Source organism: Erithacus rubecula, assembly GCF_903797595.1.
Source record: "Erithacus rubecula genome assembly, chromosome: 25".
NCBI lineage: Eukaryota > Metazoa > Chordata > Aves > Passeriformes > Muscicapidae > Erithacus > Erithacus rubecula.
Window position 1 is genome coordinate 4,114,869 of NC_136677.1, and position 16,977 is coordinate 4,131,845.

At 46.9% G+C, this 16,977-nt stretch overlaps 1 protein-coding gene across 5 annotated transcripts in view; it reads left to right on the forward strand.

The window, feature by feature from the left end:
- The window catches only part of OPCML (opioid binding protein/cell adhesion molecule like), a 337,395-nt gene that overhangs the window by 129,002 nt on the left and 191,416 nt on the right, over positions 1-16,977 (forward strand). Inside the window, exon 1 of one of the 5 annotated variants that reach the window (XM_079326624.1) lies at positions 16,311-16,425. The exons of the other annotated variants lie outside the window; for them this stretch is intronic. The gene's annotated coding sequence lies outside the window, so the exon portion shown is untranslated. Of the gene's footprint in view, positions 1-16,310; positions 16,426-16,977 lie in introns of those variants that run through there. 5 annotated transcript variants of the gene reach the window in all.

Genomic DNA, 16,977 nt, shown 5'->3' on the forward strand with positions numbered 1-16,977 from the left:
TGTTGGAGCACTTGGATGTAAAACTGCTGCTTGGAATGGCTGCAGACAGATTTGTGCTCCTTTTCATTTTATTCATTACTTTTCATTCCTCCATTCTCCTCATTGCTTTCTGAGTTTTAGATGGATTATCCAGATTGCAGAGCCCAACCCTTGCCTGCCTGCCAGGTCCTTCTGTTCCCTTCCAGTTCATTTCTTACAGCCAGTGTTGCAATCCCTTCTTTTCCTGGGGGTTTGCAGGTGCAGGAACAGCTCTGTGAACCCAGGTACCAGTGGGTCAGGGCTGTGGTCACCTCCAGGACACCAGTTTGTCTCACCAAGGCCTCTGCTGGTGGGGAAGGATTTGTGGGAGACACTGAGTGATGTGGCAGTGAGGGGGAAAGAAAAAAAAAAAAGAAAAAAAAAAAAAAAAGAAAAAAACCCAAGGAGTATTTTTTCTTCCTTTCATTTTGGAGGTAGGCTCAGAAGTCTGGGAAAGTGATTCCTCCCCTGAGGAGTTCACTCTCCAGCTCTGTCCTTTGACTTAGCACACAGGGGATGTTTTCTTTCCTGGGAAGGGAACAGACATAACCATTTTCTTTCTGTATTGATTAAAACCAACAAACATCCTTGAGTGATTTTGTACTTCCTTAGGTGGAGGGAGAGAACAAAACCCAGGTCTTTGTTTGCTCATCAGCATCATGAGGCTTTGCTCAGGCTGCCTGTAGTGCTGGGAAGGAAGAACATTTCATCACTGCTGCCACTGGGGTCCACCAAAAAGGACCAAAGAGGGTCTGCTCTGTCTTATAAAAAATAAAATTACTTTCCTGGCTGGGATCAGAGGGGTCAAAAAGGCAATGCCTGTGGCCAATCTGGGGATAAAAGATCTGGTTTTCAGTACTAAAACACTGGGCAGGTCTCTTTGCTCTTGGCCTGCCTCAGTTTCCCTCTCAGCAAACCTTGGCTTGCTCATTCCAGCACTTAACCTTGTTCTGTCAGTGCTTTGTGCCTGGGGATGAATTCGCATGGATGTGAATTAGAGAGCAACAGCTTTTCTCTGCATCTTCAACTGAAGATGATGGCCCTGGGGACTTTACCATGGCCCTGAGCCAGGTTTGGGGTCCCAGCCCATGAATCCCTTTGGGATCCCATGCAGATGAGCACAGGTGTTAAATACATCCTGTGATCCCACAACTCTGCCTCACTGATGTTCCTGGGGATGATGGATGACTCCTGGACAGTGAGATTCTTTGAAATGTTCTGCTGGCTGTCAAGCCCTGTCTTTTCCCCTGTCTATCCATCTCCTCAGAATAACTGTGTTCTGCAGCTCTGAGCACACGTGTTCTGCTGCTCCATGGGGAGGTCCTGGAGTGGGATAACTGCAGGACTGCTTGGATTAAGTTATTAAAAGCAGTGTCCGTGATGTTTTTTCCTCCTGAGCATCTCAGAGCAATTTGCTCAGGTCTCTTTTATACATGGGGAAAGCAAGGCAGAGCCCAAAATTGTGTAGCAAGTCAGGAGCAATTTGGAAATGGAACCCAACCATTCTGCTGTCCAGGGTTGTGCTCCTTTCTAGGGCTCAGAAGAGCAAAATGTGCTTCAGAGTTCACTAAAGAGGTGTGTGCTGGGCCCTGGGGGGAGGCTGGAAGCTGCAAGATGACAGAATCAGTCATCATGTCTAAGCACTGATTCTGGCTCCATCCTCCTCCTCTTGCTGCCTTTCTCTCGTTTGTGCTACCCCTCTGGGAGTCCAGCTAAGGATGGAAGAAATTGACTGGAAAAGCCATCAGCCCACATCTAATTCCCTTCTGAATTGATGTTTCAGGCTCTGAGAGTTTGTATTAAGCCTGCAACTTTTGAATAACAATTTTATTTTCCATCAGGAGTTGGTTCTCCCAGCTCAGAAAGCTCTTGTGGCACACCTAAGAACATATCCCAGGTTTGGGTTTGGTTTCCCTGCTTTGGTTGTCTGGAGAAATTTTTTAGATATAGGATGTGGGGTTGTCCTCTCCTGCCAGCCTCTGCTTGCCTGGAACTTCCCAGAAGGAGCTTCTGGTGGGCAGCAGCTTTGTCTGCTGCTGAAGTGAAAGCACAAAAGGACCAGTGCTCCTGATCTCTGCACTTGTGATCTCTACACAAGTCCCTCAAGATATTCACCTGCCCCAAAAATATAACAAATCAACTGGAAGTGTTAATATTCAATATGGTGAGAAAAGCACTAGCCTTGGTTTCACAAATCACTGGGTAATTTAATTTTAATTGTAGGGTGAGTGCTTCAGTTTGTGTCTCACTTGGGCAATTTTGCATGAGCAAAGTTGGGCAAGAGAGTTTCTCTGTGCTGTGGTTTATTTGCGAAAAATTCTGAATATGTGGAGCTTCTAGAAGTCATCATTCTCGCTTTGAAATCCTATTTTTTTTAGTGGTTGGGAATATCTGGGGCTCCAGCCAGGACAGAGCTGGGGATCTGCAGCATTCTCCATCACCTTTCCTGCTCTTTCAACCGGAGGTGTTGAACCTCCCCTTCCTCACTCGGGGTGACGTCAGCACTTTAATTAGCAACTGCCACTTCCCTTGCAGGAAAGTCCTGGAGAGTTTCATGGCAATGATACTAATGAACGTCTGTGGAAGTTGTTCCCGAAGCATATGGCAATGAATATTTCTGTTGGGTTTATGTTGCTGTCCCACCGAATGCTGTGCCGGGGAGATGCTTCCCCGGTTTGCTTTGAAAGTCAAACATTTGTGCAGTCTGTAATGTCTGCAGGATTTTTCCATAAAGATGAAAGGTGTGAAGGAAAAGAAAAATTATTATGGGTGCTTAATTATTGTTTGGTTTTAATGACAGAAGTCTTGGGCACAAAAGAACAGTTTTTGCTTTCTTCTCCCTCCCTACTCCCTCATACAAGAATTCGGGGATCTCTGTCATTTTCAGAGCTCCCATGAGCCCCACAGATTATCCCAAAGCCAGGGATAACCCAAACCAGTATGAGTTTGGGCCTATTATGGTAACTTTTGGGATGAATCATTCCATGTCATCTGTTCTTCCCTCTCCCTCCAGACCCCAGTGCAGAGCAGAAGCCCCAGCACAGCAGGATTTTCCCTGTGTGGTGGCACAGGAAGAGCTCTTTCCATGCAAACAGCTGCCTCTCCTGGTCTTTTGTCCAGGAGTTAAGCTGTAGGGTTTTGCTGTCCACAGTCAGGGTCTGACCCAAACCTTTTGGACACCAAGGGGTCCTGCAGAGGCAGTGCCTGGAGAGAGCATGAGAGGGATACCTGGGAGCCAGGGCATGTCCCACAAACATGCACTATCCCAGGTCTCACTGTGGGTAGTGCCAAATCCCTGGCGATCTTGTGTTGCAAATCCAAAGGAAATGGATTTTCTGTACCTTTTTTGGGCTGCTGAGCAGTGGAGAGCCTCATTTGGAAACACTGTGATGGGAAGCTTATTCCAGAGTCTTGAGTTTCTCCTGAGCTCCTGTGAAACACTTGGGTCCCAGGAGCACGAGCATGAGTCTGTGTGACACTAACCAGGCTGCTGGCCTCTAGATCCCAAATATTTACCTGTTCAGCAGCCTCATAGCTCTTTCCTGCAAGTCAGAAACTTCTTTAACCATGGTTTGAGGTCTGTCATCTGTTGGCTGATGAGCTCTGTGTGCATCACAGGATGCAGTGGGCATATTCAGACCCATAATTGCAGCCTCTTGTGGGATCCTCTCACTCCTCCTTTATCTGGGATCTCTCTGTGCTGACGTCCCCAGCCTGCATAAAAATTAAGCAGGGAAAAAACTGTTCCCTGTGCACCAAACCCACTTCTGAAAGATGTTGTGTAAGCGACTTGGCGAGCTAGTAACTTTTGCATTTAGACTGTAATTGGCTTTAAATTCCAAAGGTCCATTGCTAATGATATTCAGAGCGCTTTAATTAAAGGGACACTGTCAAGTACTTCCTTTATAGTTTTCCTTTCACGCGTGCTCTCGGTTGTAATACCAATTTTTTTTTTTTTTTTTTTCTGTAAGCTTGAAGGTAATAATTAAAGTAATTCTCTGCTGATTTAGTCCTTTTCTATTTGGCAAACTTTGATCCATTATTATTTTTCAATGGAGATGAGATTAACGCGGCCACTTTTGTTCGGCGATCGTTCCGGTTCAATACGGCCCCGGATTGCGCTGGGATCTCGCCGCCCTCGCGCCGGTGGCATCGCTCGGTGGTGACATTGATGCTGCTTTGGGGAGGGCAGTGACATTGATGCAGCTTTGAGGGAGATGCTGAGGCAGCTGCAGGAGCTCTGCTCCACCTTGAAGAGTCTCTGAGCTGTCTGATCCACTGTCGGGAAGAACCCGGATCTTTGGTGAAAGGTGGGGTTTGGAACTGCTCAAAGTGAAATGAAGACAACCCTCTCCCTCACTAGGAAAGCCCATCTTTTGTATATGTAACAGTATTTTCTGATGGAAAAAAATGTATTTGCAAGGTGTCGGCTCATAAAAGAAGCCATTTCATGATTTAAGTTACAAAGACGCTCAGCTCTAAGCTGTCTCTTCAGTTTTCAACTCCAGACTTAAATTGGGGATGAATAATTTGTCTAGAACTTCAAACTCCCTGGTTTTCCTGCTTGTTAAAGGGGAATAAACAGGTCTAAGGGATGGTAGCTGCCTGCCCTACAGTCAGGGGCTGCTGCAGCAGCTCCTCCTGCTCCATGCTCTTCCCTCTCCTCATCTCCTCTGTCACAGACTGGGGGATGCTCATCCTGCCTGTGGCCTTTTCCACCAAAGTGCTGCCTTGGACAAAACTGTGCTTGTGGTGTGAACATGAACCCACTCAGGCCGCGGGTGGGATGGAGCAGGAATGTTTTGCTTGTTCCAGGCAGGGATGTGCCACTCATTAGCCTTGGGACCCCGTGAGATGGGTCAGGAGGAAAACACTGACTGACCAAAAATCCTCTGCATTCACCAGCCGCTCTTTAGTCTTCCCTGGAGCAGCCAAGTGTGGAGAGGGCTATTTAGATCTGAGAGGATAAGGCAATAACCATTTTAAGAAAGATATTCGCAGTGGGTCAAATTTTAAACAATGAGAGTGTTTCCACATGGCAGCCTCTGCCAATTATTGCTTGTAATTGCTTTCCCTCCAGTTCTGCCTTTGCCCTTTCTCTTTTACAGGAGCTGCTGTCCCCTGTCCACCCCACGTAGCTTTCTCCCACCTCCTGCTGGTCTGGAGCATATTTGCAAGTTTTTTCAGACACTGTAAAAGTCTCAATTGCATCTAGAGGGATAAAGGATTCCTGCTTTTCCTGCATCCTCGGTTATTTTTCAGCTGCAGCAGTGAATTCACTCAAGGTTCATGTTGGGGTATAGCTGAGGTCTGAGTAGATGGAACCAGCAGCTTGTTTTCTCCAGGCAGGGACTGAATGGTGAATGTATCTGAGGGGGGTCAGGAATTTCTGGAGATTCCTGTGGCATCACAGATAAGGAAGAGTGTTCTGGGTGTTCTGGAGTTGTGGGTGAGCACACAGATCCTCACTGTGGTCATGCCAGAGGAGAATTTATGACAAACAACATGAACTTTCACCAGGACACGCCAGCTGGGCTTTGGATTGGGTTGTGAACACCCACAGCTCCCTCTCTGAATCCAGCACTCTAAGGTTTGGGAATGCTTCCCTTAGTGGGTGAAGTGACAACCTGTCTGTGTCCTCTGCTGAGCCACCAGCCCTTGAGGCCATGCTCCTGTTTAGCCCATTAAAACTGGCTCTCGTTTTTCCTGCTGAATCAATTTCTAAGTCTTTAAATGGTACCTTCCTTGTGCTAATCATACAATAGGACTACTAATGAATGTCTCAATTATTTAATGTTTGAATCGAACAATTATTTTCTTGAGGCAGCAAATTGAAGATTTCAGGAGGAAAAATACCATCTCACCCCCCCTTTTTTTTTTACTGCTACATAATTAAGTAATTGTATAGCCAGTGATTTAATAGCTACAAGATCAGGAGTGACATATTTTATTCATTTTAAGCAGGACTGTTTCTTATTTCTCCTCTTTCTGCCTGGGAGCAGCCCTTACCAGCCTCTGGGAAGGCTGGGGAAAAGCTGCAAAGCTTTACCCTTCCTGTGTCGTGTTTCTTTCTGTGTTTAAAGATTTTTCTCTTCTGTGCAGAGCTGCCTCTGCCATTGGCTGCCAGCAGGTGCTTTCCTGGGAGTCTATGGTGGGTTATTTTGGAGGATGGATTTGCTGCCTGTCACTACCATCAGCTTGTGTCCCACCCTCTCCATGTGCTCTGTCGGATGCGCTTGGGCGCTCCCATATTTTTGGGGCCATATTTGGAGGGAGCAGAAGAGCCGAGGCGCTGACTGTTGTTTCACTGGGAGCTGTTGCTGCACCAGTGATGGCAGGAGCCCCCCAGGGAGTGCCCTGGTCAGGGGATTTATCTCCCTTTGGAGCAGACACCCAGCCCTGGCGCAGAGCGTCTGTCACACATCATCCCCGTCGCGCTGCCGGAGAGACACGCGGAGTGACAGTCGCGCTGGTGGAAACCTCTCTGCTTGTTTTAAATAAATAAAGAAGTTAATCACTAGGGAATTACCGTGCTCAGATGTTGAGACATCCTGGGGATGAAAAGAAGTGTCTAAGGAACAAGAATATTTAGTGTCGACTGAGTGTCTACCTGAATTCCCCTTATTTGTGTGCGTGTCAGCTGCACAGGGGGATCTGTGCTGGAAAGCAGAAGGGATGGATGGTTGTCTGGACAGATAATTCACCTTGCCTGCTTGTTTTTCATCCACTGGTGGACAGACTGTGGCTCCTTCCGAGCCAGAGCTGTAGCTGGGTAATTTCTGCTAGTGGGACTCATCTGTAGCTTATTTGTAGGTACCTGCTTGGGAGTAGAGACTTTTGTAGCTGTAAAATGCCCTGATAAAAAATGGATGATGTGTGATATCCTTGTTCTCCTGCCAGAGCCAGAATCAGGGGCAGGCTGTGATTGCTCCCTCCTTGGATGAATGCAGCGTTAAGCTGTGCTCCTGGCATGAGCATTCATGACCACCAAGCCGAAATGGGCCTTCTTTGGCACCATCCCCCAGATTTCAGACAAGTTCCCAGCAGCACGGGTTGGTGAGAGCGCTGGCAGAGAGGGAGCACAAATGTGCTGTGAATAGGCATCGTCGGGAATTCATTAACAGGACCTAATTAGCAAATTCTAAGTGGCAGCGCTGGGCGGAGAAGCGGGGCTGGACCGATCCAGCCACAGTGAGCTGCATCAGCCTCGTGGAGCTGAGGCAGGGATGTGCACCCAGGAGCACATCTGGAAAAAGCCACTTTGGGAGGAATGAGGTGTGACCTGCAGAGACACATCCCGTGCTGCTGTGGCAGGGACAGAGCCGCTGTCTGCCGTGGCAGGGTTAAACTCCTGTGATGGTGAGTGATTACTCGCCAGATGACAAACGAGCCCAGGGCTCCCGTGGCATTGCAAGTAGCTTTTCAAGGGCTCAGTCTTTTGTAAAAGAAATAGTGACTTGTAATTATTTAGTTAAAACTTTGCGTTAGGGGCTGCTGCTTCTGGAGCATCACATGCCTCTTTCCAGCATCACCTTTCCCACTCTGTTTGAAGCCACCTTAGATTGACCTTGGTGGCCTCACCACAAACCCCTGGGGGTGACACAGCCCTGAGAGGTGGTGGTTTCCCTTAAACCCAAGCAGGAGGGGGGGGGTGATGTCTTCACAACTTTTCCCAGGTAGTTTCAACTGCTCCTTTCTGGTATCCTTATTTAACACGCACATTGTAATTAAGAAGAATTTCCTGTACTCCTCTGGGGCTCGTGAGAAATTTGAGAGCTGGAGGGTTTTGTGTGTTATGTTAACATGCTTGTTTAAAAGAAGAGGTCTCCTCAGTGGAACTGAATGGAGCACAGCTGGGACATCTGTAATGTTGGAGGGCCTTGGGGAAGCACAAATGTCAGATGGATTCCTGTGTGCAGGAGCAACTGCAGGTGGAAAAGAAGGCAGGGAGGTCAGGATCCTTCAATTTGGGTTTGATGAGTGAGCTCAGATGGCCACATCCAGCATGTGGGTTGCCTTTACTCTGTGTCATCCAGCAGGGTGGCTCACCTTCATGGTTGGCACTGAATTTGGGGAGACCTTGTGGATGCTGGATGTCCTGGCTCTCCATTCCTGGTTATCCTGGCCCACTGAGCCACATGCACAGCAAACCTTCCCATAAAAACCATTGAAATAATTCTGCAGCCTGGGCGTGGCTCTGTGTTCCTCTACCTGCAGGAGTTTAGCTGGTCACTTCTGTGGCTGTGGGCATGGCCACAGCACCACACTGATGGCCTTTGCTTCCTCAAGCCTCCTGAGAAGTTTGTGGCTGGGGATTCTCAGCTCATTCAGGTGCTTCTTGTGAGCTCCCTGGGGATTCCTGAGCTGTGGGGTTTTGGAGCCTGGCCAGTAAGGTGCAAATGTCCTGCTGGCCCAGGCACTGTGCTGGTGACCTGGAGCCTTTCTTTAGCTGGAAACTGTTAGAGTCACTCACCACAGGCAGATGTGGAACCACAGAACTGTTCAGATTGGAACAAACCTTTAAGATCATTAAGTCAAACCACCACCAAGTTCACCATTAAACCAAGTCCTCAAGTGCCACATCCATAGGGTTTTTTTTTAACACTTCCAGGGACGTTGACTCCAGCACCTCCCTGGTCAACCTGTTCCAATTTTTCAACCCTTTCTGTGAAGAGGTTTTCTTAATATCCAATTTAAATCTCCCTTGATGCAACTTGACACATTTCCTATTGTCTGTCACGTGTTACCTGGGAGCAGAGCTCTGACACCCACCTGGCTGCACCTCCTTTCAGGAAGTTGTTAAGAGCAAAAAAAGTCTCCCCTGATCCTCCTTTACTCCAGGCTAAATTTCAGCTGAAATCTCAGCACAATGCTGATGTTTGGGCAAAGGAAGGTGTTGTTTTTTCCCTTAAATATCAACTTGCTTAGGCTTTATTTTTCCTTTCTTTTTAGTTCAGCTTTCCACAGCAGTTATTGACAGTGTTAGTAGCTACCCAGGGATCAGGTAGGAGAGAGAACTGTGGTGAGGCTTCACCTGGGACCAGTGTGCCCTTTCCCTCGTGGTTCTGCTGCTGCAGTTGTGAACAGCTGTGTGCAGCTTTGCTTCTGCACCGCAGCCCCAAGACCCCGTTGTGCTCCCAGCAGAACTTCTCCCACTGCTGTGCTGCAGCAGTGACAAAGCCTGGATTTATGTGTTGTGACTTCCCCATATCTCTTCTGCAACTGGTTCTTGCCTCTTGGCTATGAGTGACCCCGTCCCTGACACCTCCCTGAGCTCCTCTGCTGCTGCCAGCACTGGGTGAGTTCCAGAGTGTCCCCAGCCATAACCATTCCCAGATGTTTACACGTCTGGAGGTGCCATCACCAGGGCTCCATCTCTCTTGCCTCATTTCATAAGCAAGTCGTATTTTGCAGAGTTCACTCTCCTCCCTGCATCTCACAGGCTTTTGCTTGCCTGTGTCGCAGTGATCTCAATTTAAACCCTCAGTAGATGTGAGTTAAATAACTTATTGGAGTTGTCATTAAAGGCTCCTTCTCGGGTTTGTTTCTGTTTCTCCCTGAAGGTGAAAACTGCAGGAGTCCCCAGTTGTCTTAATTTCACCTTGAGTGTTTTTGGCTGCAAACTTGTGGTGTTTGGCGTCGCAGGGATGATAAAATCTAAGATTTCACTTGTGAAGGCTTCACTCTGCTGAAAATCCCTGTTGAATGAGGAGTGTGGGATCAGACCCCTCATTTAGATCAATGGCTCAGGAAAGAAAAAAAAAGGAGAGATGAACTTGGAGCCTGTGAAGAAAACCTGGTTGGGGGAGAAGGGAGGAGGGGGAGAGCTGAGTTAATGGAAGAGAGATATCTCCAGCCTGGAAATGGATGAAGGGAAAGGGAACGTATCTCTCTTCGTCCTCCTGGGATTAATTTTGAATATCAAACGCTTGATCTCGAGCCGTTCCTCAGGCAGCCGGTCATGTTTCTGTGAAAGCTGCATTCTGAAAAGAATTTTTCTGATGCTTTAAAACAGAGGAAAGCAAAGCAAATGACCTTATCCTGCTTTGCATTATGTCACACTCGATGATATTCTTTTGCAGTACTTGCAGATAGCTTGACACATCGAGGCAGACAGCCCCTTATTATTAAATCTGTTTGCAAATGTGCTCAGATTGCCCTTCACATCCACCCCTGGTTATGAGCGGTGGCAGCCCGTGGCTGCAAATCCCAGGTCCCCATGAGCACCCACCTTCTCCCCGCCTCCCCACCCAGCTTGCCAACACTTTAGGAATTAATGAAGTGTCCTAGGAGAAAAGGAAAGGGCTTTCTACCCCCTCCTGGCAGGGATGAAGGGTAAAGCCTCCTTCCTTGGGTTCTCCTCTTCCTCGGCTCTCTGGGCTCTGCACTGAGCCCAGGGATGCTCCGTGAGTGGCACGGAGGGACCCAGTGGCTGTTCAGCTGTGTCATGTCTCCCCCCGGGTCACATCAGGCCAGCTGCTCTCTGTGCTGGGTGAAAGCTGAATCAATAGTGCCTCACGCTGCTGAGCCAGGCTATTGCTGCAGCCCAGCCTCTCTGCCTGCTGCAAGGATCCTGCTTCCTGCCCTCATTTCCAGCCTTTCCCTGGTAAATCCTCTGAGCAGAGCACCCCCGTTGTCAGCATCACCTGGTTTGCCTCCAGCAGCAGCTGTGGCAGGGATACAGGGATGCCTGACAAGGGTAAAAGCTCTCCCAAGAGAAATCTGAGGGAAAATTTTCTTCTCTGAATACAAGCCATTGGTAATTGGACTCAAAGCTCAGTAAGGACCTGGCATTAAATAAATACTAGGCTGGCCAAAGCCACAAATGGGTCAGACTCCCAGACGTTTTTATTTAGCCTCCATTCAGAACCTAATGGATTTTTATCCTACAAACAGGTCTTTAGGGTTTTACATTTGTGTTCACATCTGATGTTATTGCAGCATATCTGATAATCCCTGGGAGCTGTGGAATTGCTCTTTGCTCCTCTGGAAGCTTGTGGCAGAGCTCCCAGGGCAGTTTGGGCATTTCTGTTGAGGCACTCACTGTCTGTCTCTCCCAGATTTCTTGGCTTTCACTGTCAATGAATTTGTGTTTTTCCTATGGGAGGATGAATAAAAGGCACCACGTAACTTTATTTTTTGTTTGTTTTGAAATGTTTTTCTCCTTTCTCATCCTGCTCTTGAATGATCCACCCACAACTTTTTCATTAGGTATGGAAATGTGTTTAGGACCATATTTTTTCATAGTTATTTTCCTATTCCGCTTATACATCTCTTTCCAATGCTGGAGTTGATATTGCAAATTGAGAATCTTGTTTTCTTCCATGAAAGCACCACAATATTTTTATTTACTGTTTTCTCTCCATTTCTCTCCATGTCTTGCTTTCTTGGCCACCACTGGTGTTGATCAGATGTTTTTGTTAAGTTGTCCAGAGTGATGTGTGGGTTTTTTCCTTCCCCTGAGTGGTTACAATTAAGTTAGAATCCATCAATGTGTATGAGTTGTTGGCAATGTTGCTTTTGATAGGCATTACCTTGTACTTGTCTGTATTAAATTTCAGCTGTCATTGTTTTCTTAATTGCCTGTGTTAGATAATGTTGAATTTCCCACAGTCCTCTCCTCCTGACTAAAATGAATAGCATTTTTATCACAAATGCTTCAAACTTGACACCTTTTTTTCCCCATGCCATTTAAAACTTCACCTTGGCTTGGCTGATTTAATTTGCTATCAATTTCTCATATTTTGAGGCATTCCTTTCTTTCCTTTCCCTTTTTCTGTCCCTCTGCTGTCTGTCAGCTTTGAGGGGAACTGTCCATGGTAGAAGGTGAACGTTTCGGATTTAGCCAGGATGGGTAAGAAAAGCTGCATTTTCCTAAAGGTGAAAGGGTATAGATGTAGCACGGGGGTATAAACCCTTCATGAACTCCAGGATATGGATTTGGGTTGTTAAACCAGGATCTTCTCAGCCATGCTGACTCAAATCCAGCTGATCTGTGTGTGGTCTCATGTCCTCCTGGCCATTTCAATGTCATTTTTGGGATCTGCCTGGTACAGGAGTGGGAGAGCCATAGTTCAGGAGATCTGATTTATTTTTTTCACTCTTCCACATCCCTGCTTTGTATGGATCTTGACAAGCTGCTGTTCTTCTCCAGCTGCTGTTCAGTTTGTGTACTTTCCTTGTTCAAATGACATCCCTTCACAAGGCATCTGCAAGAAGATGGTTTTTATCTTCAGAGCCTGCTGCTTCTTCAGGGGTACTGGTTATTATTAATTAAGACATTTTTGAAGGCCTAATAAATAATAACAGCTTTTCTTGAAAGTATTGTTGCCTCCCTCAAAGGACTCTGATGGATTTGAGAGAGGATACTTTATTTTCTAAAAGCCACACTGTGCCACATCACATTCATCCAGATAGTTTATTATAACTTTCAAACCCCTAATTTAATAAGTTTACTTACTGCTGAAGTAAGCCTTTGAAGTCTGGAATTATCTGTTGACTTAGAAAGCGTGGAATGATCATTTCCATGCCAGCAAAATATTACTGAGTGAAATTGGGTGATAATTTTAGTCTTAATTTGGTTTCCAATCTCTGAAAGTTTCTCGATATTTTTAAATTATGTGAAAGGATCTCCTCTATTCAGTGTTGCCCAAAATAGTCTACTGCAGCAAATTAAAGCATTTGGTAACTTGGCCTTTATGACAACCCTGTATGGCTTTTCTTCCTTTGTAACACCTCTTTGAGGAAGAGCTGGATGCCACATTAACAGGTTGGCAGACCAGACCTTCAGAAGGGGCTGGAGGGCCATAAAGAGGTGGAGAGACCTCTGGCATTGCTCCTGAGGCAGATGAAAGGCACAGAGAGAGTTTATGAACCCATCTGCCGGGGGAAGGTGGCAAACTTGCCAGTTCAGTGAGCTCAGTTGAATCCTTCCCAGTCAGGGTAGATCCAGAGTTAATCACTCAGAGGTCTGCTGGTATTTTTATCCCTGCATTTATATTTTATGGAACCATCTGGTCCCATTAAAGCTTTCAAAGTCAGCTTAGATTGAATTGAGTTTCCCGGGAACTGAGAGAGGAGGAGTAAGAGTAGGTGAGGTGTGGGGATGAAGGAGTCTCATTGCAGAGTGAGCACTGGCAGACAGACAGTCAGGGGGAGAGGGATGAGAGCAATTTGGCATTTAAACCCTGAGTGGGGCTCCTTGCTGTGCCTGCCCTGGCAGGACCCGTCCTGTCCAGTGACACACCATCAGCATCTTTTCCTCTGGGGTTACTTGGAGACCTTGGAATTCCTTGTGAAAGCAGTGGTGACAACTTGAAAAATGGCTTCACCAGCAGCAAGTGCCCTCCCCAAGCAGGAGCTGTGGAGAGTTGCTCCAGGACATTAAAATCTCCAGCTGGGTCCCATTGACTGCCCCAGCCTGGTGCTCTGCACAAAGTGATTCAGGGCCTCATCCCCACATTTCCACCCCTCTCAGAGCTGCAGAGCAGCTGCTGAGCCATCCACACTTGGAGCTTTCCCCTCCTCGTTTTGCTGTTGGCTCTCTTGGAGCCCGCCTGGCCCTCCCCCATCCTGCACGTGGCCTTTCCAGGGCTATGGTCTGGAAAAACAGGAGTGGAGGGCCATGCATGGGATAATTTCCCTTCTGTTCAGCAGCACTGGTGCTTTCCCAGCTCACACCAAGCCTCGGTGGCAGCCCTGGAGGGTTTGGCTGGGACACAGTTCTGCTGTGCCCACTTGGGATGTGAATGGATACTGAGGATATCATCTGCTTTTCAGTGTGTTCCCAACCTGTTTGGAGATGGGAAAGAAATTTGTGGCTGTTCTGGTTTTTAGGAGCACCTCATGTGTCACAACAATTTGGGAACAGAAAACTTTTCCTTTCAGCTGCAAACAAAACTGGCTCTGGTTAGATGAAGCCAACGGTTCCCTACATATCTGAAAGGCACGAGCCACCACTTTTATTGATTTACTCCAGAAAATAATTTGCATTTGCCCTGTAAACACTCCTGCAATCTCTTGTGATTTTTTCAAACACCCCTAACCTGAATCCATCGCTTGCTGCTGCCTGAGGATCTCACACCACCATCAGATGGTAACTCCTGATGTCCAAAGGACTGGAATAGCTCCCTGAGATGCAGAACAAGGTGCTTGCAAAGGATCTGCTGTTTCTTGGGCAAACCCAGGGCACCTCCTGTTTGCAGTATGGGACATTTCATGGTGATAACTTGGCCCAGCTCATTGTGGTCACATTTTTTTTTTCTTGCCCTCAAGCACCTCAGAGCTGCTGATAATGCTGTGGCTTTGGGACAGCTGCTCTTGAGCGTGTTAGATTTGAGTGAAAAATTCATGGAAGCAATTTATTCATTGAATTCACCAGTCTGAAGCTTGGGGTATGTCTGCTAGGCAAGTTGTTATTTCCTTCAATTTATTAGTTGTGGAGTAATATGCCAATATACATTGAGGCTTCCGTGTCAGAAAACATTTGTAATTCAGAAATCAGGGCTGACTGGGGAGCTCAGAGGGGCAGATGAGGGATGAGGTCCTCCCCTAGGAGGCTGCCCTGAGTATTTTGGGGAAAATATCCTTCAGAAAACTCTTTGCTGATCCACCCTGCTCTCACAGCTGTGCTCTGTTGGGTATGAGGAGCTCTGGGTTTGGGAGGAATAGGGGCTGAAGCTGTTAATAGCCTTAAACCAGCATGTCCACAGGGCTTTTCATTCACCCTCTGCTCCTCAAGGGCTGGGGGAATTGGAGCTCCTGTTATTATTTAAGTGTCTCTCCAGCTGCTCCTTCTCATCCTGTTGTCTCCCTGCCTGTCTTTGATTAATGACTGGACCATCCATTCCAGTGCTTCCCTCTCTCCTTCACTTAATTCCCTATTTTTCCCCCTCCTTTCCCCTCCACTTCTATTTTTTTCCTCACACAAGCTGCTGATCTAAATGTTCAAAATAAATTATGCTGAATAATGGATGAAGGCAGCTGCATAATTTATGGTGCCACAGGGTGAGGCGAAGCCCTGTGTGCTCTTCCTCTGCTTCTTGCCCCCTGTGCCATCCCATGCCCTTTTTCTGAGCAAACTGAGGAGGTGGTGGCACCAGGTTTGCTGGTGGCTGCTCTTCAGATCCCACTTTCAGTCAGAGAAGGGATTTAATACCTCAGGATTATGCACCCAGGGGTGTTGTGACCATGGGAGATGAGAGATGCTGACGTTCAACCCATCAAAGGTTGTCCCTGCCTGCTGGGGCAGAGATAATGGGTTTAATTAGTCACCCCATGACATTCCTCTCTTTCCTTTCTGCAGCAGGATGCTGGAAAAGGCTTTAAAATCAGGTGGAAAGTGGGTTTCTTCCTTTTGGGGTCTTGCTTTGCCCCAAGTGTAAGTATATGAGAAAGTCTGGTATTGGTTGGCATGATTCATTCTGGCAGGCTGAGGCAATTTCTTCTGACTTTTATATTATATTCAGAATTTCTCTCCATAAGGATATCAGATATAATTATAATATGTTGAAATGAAGTACTTCAACCTTATCAAAAATAACATTTTGATAATTTTTCGCTGAAAATGTCAACACAATCAATAGGTTCTTGCAAATGTTGTCATTTCATTAAACTCAGCAGATTGTTCTGCTGGCATGTTTTAACCCACACTAAATATCCTTTTTTCCATATTGGGATGAACTTAGATAATAAGGTTACCTTTACAAAACCACATGGTGATGATGTAGAGCTTTTTAGCAGCAGCCCTCCATGTTCCTTATAAAAGGATGAAAGAGTGGCAGAGATGACTGAGACAGTGAGGGAAAGAAAAAAGGAGATATGGAGAGACATAATTTTTCCCTCTCCAAGTTTATTATCCCATCTGTTTGCCTCTGTCTTTCTCTGATGTCTTGTCCGTCAGCAGCTAAAACCTAATTCTGTAGGAAATAAATACAACTTGAGTAAATTAAGTGAAAAGGCTGCACAGAACCCAATTACTCTCTGTCCCCCGGACGCTCGGGAACAGAGTTCATTTCCCTGTAATGAACAATGTGCTGAGTGACAGCCTGGCAAAATGAGCTGTGCTTTCATCCAGGGGCAAATGTGGGGATATGGAGTAGCTGGGGAGGGCTCTGTCCATGGGGGTGGAGATGTGGGGGTGCAGGAGCCTCTCCTGGGAGACTCCAACTCCTCTGTCTGGCTTCCCAAGAGAGATCACCTTTATGGAAACCATTTGCTGCTAAAACTAGGAGCAGCAGAGGGGGTTAAAGGTGCCCCAGTGTTTCCTTTCAGTGTCTCCCAGATTCATTTGCTTGAAGGTCTCAGTGTTGTGCAAGCAGAGCCATCCTCTGCCAGGAGAGAAGTTCAGAAGGACCACAGCAGGCACAGAGCACTGCCCTGCAGCCTCTGGAAAGAGTTCAAAAAGAGGTAAACCCAAATACATGTGGGATCTGTAAAGTGGTGAGGCTGAGGAATTAACCTGGGACTCAGGACTCAGCCCTGACTGTGTGACCTTCAACAAATGGCTTTACAGTCTGCCTCTCTCTTCCCCAGCAGCACATCATTTTGTTCACTCCTCTCGTCTGATTGCAGGCAGCTTTGGTAAAAGATTTTGTTCCTCTGTGTGTGTATTGAACTTGGCACAAAAGCTGCTCATTCCAGCTGTTGCTGTAATACGTGTGGGGAGCTTTGTGAGGAGTGCTGGAGTAGGGCAGGAGGGAGCCTGGGCTGAAACCTCCACTTGTTTTTTTTCTTTGCTTGTAGGACTAAACCCAAGAGCTTAAGTCAAGCAGAGGTGAGAGTGTGTGCTGGCATTAAGATTTTATAGGGCAGTGGATGGGGTGCCAGTCTCGTGTAACACAGGGATCAGTGTGATTGCTGTGACACTGCTGATGCAGAGTTGACAGCATCTGCTGTTGCCATAAATGAGGATGAGTGAATTTTGCCTGTTCCCTTTGCCTCTTTACATGCATGAACTCC